This window comes from Schistocerca nitens, chromosome 8, assembly GCF_023898315.1.
Source record: "Schistocerca nitens isolate TAMUIC-IGC-003100 chromosome 8, iqSchNite1.1, whole genome shotgun sequence".
NCBI classification, from domain to species: domain Eukaryota; kingdom Metazoa; phylum Arthropoda; class Insecta; order Orthoptera; family Acrididae; genus Schistocerca; species Schistocerca nitens.
The window spans coordinates 406,938,181-406,944,889 of NC_064621.1; positions in this window are offsets into that span (position 1 = coordinate 406,938,181).

Consider the following 6,709-nt stretch of genomic DNA (forward strand, 5'->3'; position numbering starts at 1 on the left):
ACTAAGGGTGAGGCCCAGAGAGAAGCCTGCACACGTTCAATTACACCTTGAGATTCTAAACCGTGTAATGTTCTTGCGACCTCATCACGCAATGCGTGGGGAACATTGCGCGCTCTGAAAAATTTCGGTTGCGCGTCCACTATGAGTTCCAAATGTGCTCCATAGTTCTTAGCGCAACCAAGGCCCGGTGCAAAAATGTCTGCAAATTCCTCACATAGACTAGAGACACTGGCTGAAGGCACAGTCTGATTCACCGATAGGACCTGATTTACTATAGACAAATTAAACAACTGAAATAAATCTAAACCAAACAAGTTCACTGCAGTAGAAGAACGAAGAACGTATAATGACACAAGTTTTGTTTGTCCCTTGTATGTGGCAAGAAGGCTGCACCGTCCTAACACAGGTATCTGCTGTCCTAAATAACTATTGAGCTGAACATTTGCGGCACGCAATGGAGGTTTGCCCAGTTGTTTGTAAGTGTCTTGATTGAGCAATGAAACTGCAGCTCCGGTATCGAGCTAGAATGGTATCACTTTGCCTCCAAAGTCTAAGTCTACAAAAAGTTTATTGTCCTGCTGACGACAAGAGCGACTTTCACGTGCAATTTGAACTGATACAGGTACAGAAGCACTTGCGACTTTACGGGATTTCCGGCGACGTCGACGCACACTTTTTGTGGGACGAACACAGTCACTGTTAGATAAAGTGGCACTGGATGGGGTGGAAGTAAGTACATGAATGTCCATGGGCGAAGGTCCACGAGCCTGATTGTCCCTGGTTCGATTCCGGCGCGAAGCAAAGGGCCTGGAATGGTTTTGATTGTCTGGTCTTAGCTTTTTCTGGCAAACACTTTGAACATGTCCTTTCTTATGACAGTAAAAGCAAACAGCTCGGCGTGACGGGCAATTGTCACGCGAATGTCTAGTTGCACACCGCGGGCATGATTTACCACGGCATTGGCCTGCTTACGTGGCACACGTGTTTGCGAGCTAGGCTGCAGCTGCTCGGACGTGCGCGAGGGCCGTTTAGCGTCCCGTGCTGCGCGCCCGGCGGGCCGTTCAATGCGACACACTGCTGGCGAAGTTTCAAATGATTTCTGAGCAAAATCAAGTGTGTCCTGCCGATCCAATATGTCTATCACTTGTTGAAGGGAGGGATTAACTAGTTTCAAAATCTGTTCCCGTATGCGAACATCAGAAACGTTCTGTGCAATTGCATCACGCACCATAGTATCTGAATACGGAAGTCCACATTCACATGCAAAATCACAATCCCTAGTAAGTCCTTGCAATGTTGCAACCCACTCCCTATTAGTCTGACCGGCCGTACGTTTGGTACGAAAGAACGTGTACCTTTTTGCAACGACATTGACTGTTTCCTTGAAATAGGCATCTAAAGCAGACAAAATTTCATCGTATGACAGAGTCGCTACGTCACATCAGGGAAACAATTTCACTGTCACATGGTAGGTGGACACACCGACACAAGAAAGCAATAACGGCTGCCGCTCATTACCTTGAATTCTGTAGGCGGCTAGATGGAAGCCAAATTGGCGTGACCATTCTGGCCACGTTTCTTGCGTTGAATCAAAATTACGGAAGGATGGTGCAACGGCGTGTTGTGGCTGCGGTAGCGATGAAGCGGCGGCGGCCGCATCGTTTTGCAGCGCACGTTGACCCTGGATGAGCAGGTCCAAGGGCATCCAATAACGCCTGCGTCTGCTCATTCTGCAAGCGATAAAATTCGGACAGTACATCTGGAGAATGTGGCGAAGCCATGACACAAATAATTCAGAGCAAAGCAAGTAGAAAGAACACGATCCTGTAATCCTCGTCGTCAATCTGTTGTGGCGTAACAAGCTAGTCACGCAACACTGAGGAGGATGCCGAAAGGCACGCGTGCACACAGGCCGACTGGCGTCAAGTCTGGAACAGGATACGTATTGAATACTATAAAGAAAATACGTATCCTTGGAATATACTTAACTTTTAATCAATCCTTGTGATACATCTCTCTTGACTATACAAATGAGACTCGTAAGATACATGCACTGTGAAAATTGGCGCCTTGCTAAGTCGTAGCCATTAACTTAGCTGAAGGCTATTCTAACTGTCTCTCGGCAAATGAGAGCAAAGGCTTCGTCAGTATAGTCGCTAGCAACGTCGTCGTACAACTGGGGCGAGTTCTCGTACGTCTCTCGAGACCTGCCGTGTGGTGGCGCTCGGTCTGCGATCACACAGTGGCGACACGCGGGTCCGACATGTACTAATGGACTGCGGCCGATTTAAGCTACCACCTAGCAAGTGTGGTGTCTGGCAGTGACACCACAACTCTATCCTGTGCAAGCTTCTTCATCTACAAGTAACTTCTGCAGCCTACATCCTCCTGAATCTGCTTAGTCCATTCATCTCTTGGTCTCCGTCTACGATTTTTACCCTCCACGCTGCCCTCCAATAATAAACTGGTGATCCCTTAATACCTGAGAACTTGTTCTATCAACCGACCCCTTCTTCTAGTCAAGGTGAGCCACAAATGTCTCTTTATTTCTATTCAGTGCCTCCTTATTAGTTACGTGATCTACCCATCAAATCTTCAGCATTCTTCTGTAGCACCTCATTTTGAAAGCTTCTATTCTCTCCTAGTCTAAACTATTTATCGTCTACGTTTCACATCCATACAAGGCTACAATCCATATAAAACTTTTAGAAAGGATTTCCTGACACTTGAATCTATATTCGATGTTATCAAATTTCAGTTTTTCGGAAACGCTTTAATTCCAGTTGCCAGTCTACATTTTGTAACTTCTGTACTTCGATAATCATCAGTTTGCTCCCAAATAGCAAAACTCATCTAGTACTTTAAGTGCCTCAATTCCTAATCTAATTCCCTCAGCGTCACCTTATTTAATTAGACTACATTCTATTATCCCCATTTTGCTTTTGTTGATGTTCATCTTATACCCTCCTTTCAAGACACTATCCATTCCGTTCAACTGCTCTTCCAAGTCCTTTGTTGTCTCTGACAGAATTACAATGTCATCGGCGAACCTCAAAGTTTTTATTTCTTCTCCATGGATTTTAATACCTACTCCGAATTTTTCTTTTGTTTCCTTTACTGCTTGCTAAATATACAGATTGAATAACATTGGGGAGAGGCTACAACCTGTCTCACTCCCTTCCCAACCACTGCTTCCCTTCCATACCCCTCGACTCTTATAAGTGCCATCTGGTTTCAGTACAAATTGTCAACTGCCTTTCGCTTCCTGTATTTTACACCTGACACTTTCAGCATTTGAAAGAGAGTATTCCAGTCACAACTGTCAAAAGATTTCTCTAAGTCTACAAATGCTAGAAACGTAGGTTTGCTTTTTCTTAAAATATTGTCTAAGATAAGTGGTAGGGTCTGTATTACTGTCGTGTTCCAACATTTCTATGGAATCTGATCCGATCTTCCCAAAGGTCGTCTTCTACCAGTTTTTCCATTCGTCTGCAAAGAATTCGTGTCTGTATTTTGAAGACGTGACTTAAAAATCTAATGCTTCGGTAATTTTCACACCTGTTAGCACCTGCTTTCTTTGGGATAGGAGTTATTATATTATTCTTAAAGTCTGAGGATATTTCGCCTATCTCATACACGTTGCTCACCAGATAGTAGAGTTTTTTCAGGGGTGGCTCTCCAAAGGCTATCAGTAGTTCTAATGGAATATTGTCTACTCCTGGGGCCCTGTTTCGACTTAGGTCTTCCAGTGCCGTGTCAAATTCTTCATGTAGTATCCTCCCATTTCATCTTCGACTACGTCCTCTTCCATTTCCATAATATTGACCTCACGTACATCACCTCTGTAGACTCCTTCCTCGTTTCTGCTTTCCCTTCTTTGCTTAGGGCTGGTTTTCCATCTGAACTCTTGATATTCATACACATGGATCTCTGCTCTCCAAAGGTCTCTCTCATAGTCCTGTAGGCGGTATCTGTTTTACCTCTAGTGCTATATGCCGCTTCATCATTACATTTGTCCTCTATCCGTCCCTGCTTAGTCATTTCACACTTCCTGTCGATCTCGTTTTTGAGACATATGTATTCCCTTTTGCCTGCATTTACTGAATTTTTACTGTTTCTCCTTTCATCAATTAAATTAAATGTCTCTTCTGTTACCCAAGGATTTCTACTAGCCCTAGTGTTTTCATCTAGTTGATCCTCTGCTCCTTTCGCTATTTCATCTCTAAAAATTCCCATTCTTCTTCTACTGTGTTTCTTTCCCCCATTCTTGTCAATCGTTTCCTACCGCTACGACCTGTGTTTCTTTCAGTTTATTCAGGTCCTACCTTTTTGAAGTAGAGTCCACACTGCCCCTGGAAATGTTTTACAATTTAAAACCTGGTTCCCAACCCTCTGTCTTACCATTGTATAATCTACCCGAAATCTTTCAGTGTCTCCAGGCCTCTTTCCCATTTACAACCCTCTTTCATGATTCTTAACCCAAGTGACAGCTATGATTAATTTTTACTCTGAGCAAAATTCTACCAGGTAGCTTCCTCCTTCGTTGACTCTGAGCACTATGGCTCTGAGCACTATGGACTCAACTGCTGAAGTCATAAGTCCCCTAGAACTTAGAACTACTTAAACCTAACCTAACAACACACACATCCATGCCCGAGGCAGGATTCGAACCTGCGACCGTAGCGGTCGCGCGGTTACAGACTGTAGCGCCAGAACCACTCGGCCACCATCGGCCGGCCCTCCTTCGTTCCTTACACCAATTCCATATGCCCCTACTACTTTCCCTTCTGTTTCTTTTCGTACTATCGAATTTCAGTACCCCATGACTATTAAAAATTGGTCTCCTTTCACTATCTGAATAATTTCCTTCAGCTCATCTCACATTTCTTCTACCTCTTCATTATCTTCGGAGCTAATCGGCATATATATCCGTACTACTGTAGTAGGCGTGGGATGCGTGTCTATCTTGGCTACAATAATGCGTTCACTATGCTGTTCGTGGTAACTTACACCCGCTCCTATTTTTAATTCATTATTAAAAATACTCCTGTATTACCCCTATTTGATTTTGTATTTATAATCCTGTATTCACATGACGTCAAGTGTTATTCCTCCTGCCACCGAACTTCACTGATTCCCACTATATCTAATTGTAATCTATCCATTTCCCCTTTTAAATTTTCTAACCTACCTGCCCGTTTAAGGGAACTGAAATTCCACACTCCGATCCGTAGAACGCCAGTTTTGTTTCTCCTGATAACGACATCCTCCTGAGTAGACCCCGCCCATAGATCCGAATGCGGGACTATTTTATCTCCGGAATATTTTACCCAAGAGTATGCCATCATCATTCAACTGTACAGTGAAGCTGCGTTCCCTCGTAAAGAATTACGGCTGTAGAGCCCCCTTGCTTTCAATCGTTCGCAGTACCAGTACAGCAAGGCCGTTAACAATATATAATACTAAAAAGCGTAAGCTGAAGTATATTGTTGTGGTTTAACAAATTGACTTGAGATGGCTGAAAAAAGTAAAGATGCCATCATGCATAATTCATAGCCTCGGGGAATCAGGTCAGACTGGGACCAGCTATTATAATGAGTATACTTGCAGGTATTTTTATGTCTGGTTCCTTCACACTTACACATACACCGTATTGCGTGTTTTTATCTGAATCTAACACTCTTCAGAGAAACGTGTCACAAAATAACAACCTGATGATGTTTTCTGCGCTGTCCTAAGTGAACCACTGTGTGGAATACTTCTGTCGGAACAGGCTAACCGTTTTTCTTCCACGTGTCCTCACTTCAAACCTGGCCTGCTGCTCAGACGAAGTAAGTGTATATATATGTATATGGTACGTCAAGAGCAAGCCATTGATGCTTATGCAGGCCATTAATGCTTATGCTTATAACTTTCAATGTCCTGCCACACAGGTAATAGAGAAAATAAATAACACTGCACATGACTCTCAACATTTACTTCTCTGTGGCTAGATAATTTGTATATATTGTCACGCAGAAGAAGGTGTAAGCCACTACTACCAATACACCACGGTGGTACTCAGCCTCTTTTGCGACAATATATATGTAAGGGTGGGGGATGGGGGGGGGGGCTAGAGCAAGCCATTAAAGTAATTATACTGTACTGACAGGCATAGTCCACTTAGCGGTTTATTCACGACTGTGCAAATAACATAAGGTTGTAAAGTATACATTCTTTTACGGAAATATTTGTTTCTAGTTTAGGCGTATAATCGACTGAGAGGACATGTTCTGAGTCATAAATGAACTGTCTGTTTGGTAATGGAACAAAGATTAACGGGTAAAAGATGTAAAGAAGTAAGGAAGTTCAGTGTCCTGCCGGCAAGTAGAATCCATCTCTAGATGGACCATAACCTCGAATTTGGAAACGAACTATTCCAACAGTTGTCTTAAGCGGTTTAGGGAAATCATGGAAACCTAAATCTGCGTCACCAGATGGGAAATTCGAACATCGGTCTGTCGACTGCAGTGAAGACTGCTTATAACCATTGCGCCGACTCGTTCAGTGTAATAGGTGAAGAGTACGTCCAAATCTGAGCTACAGTAAGTAGGCTCAACTGAATGTATCAACTGAAATATGGTCATTAACTATAATTTACACTTTTCACTACTCGTTTCGAAGAATTATATCGATTTTTGTTCAGTAGAGGAGGTGACGCTATGTTGTA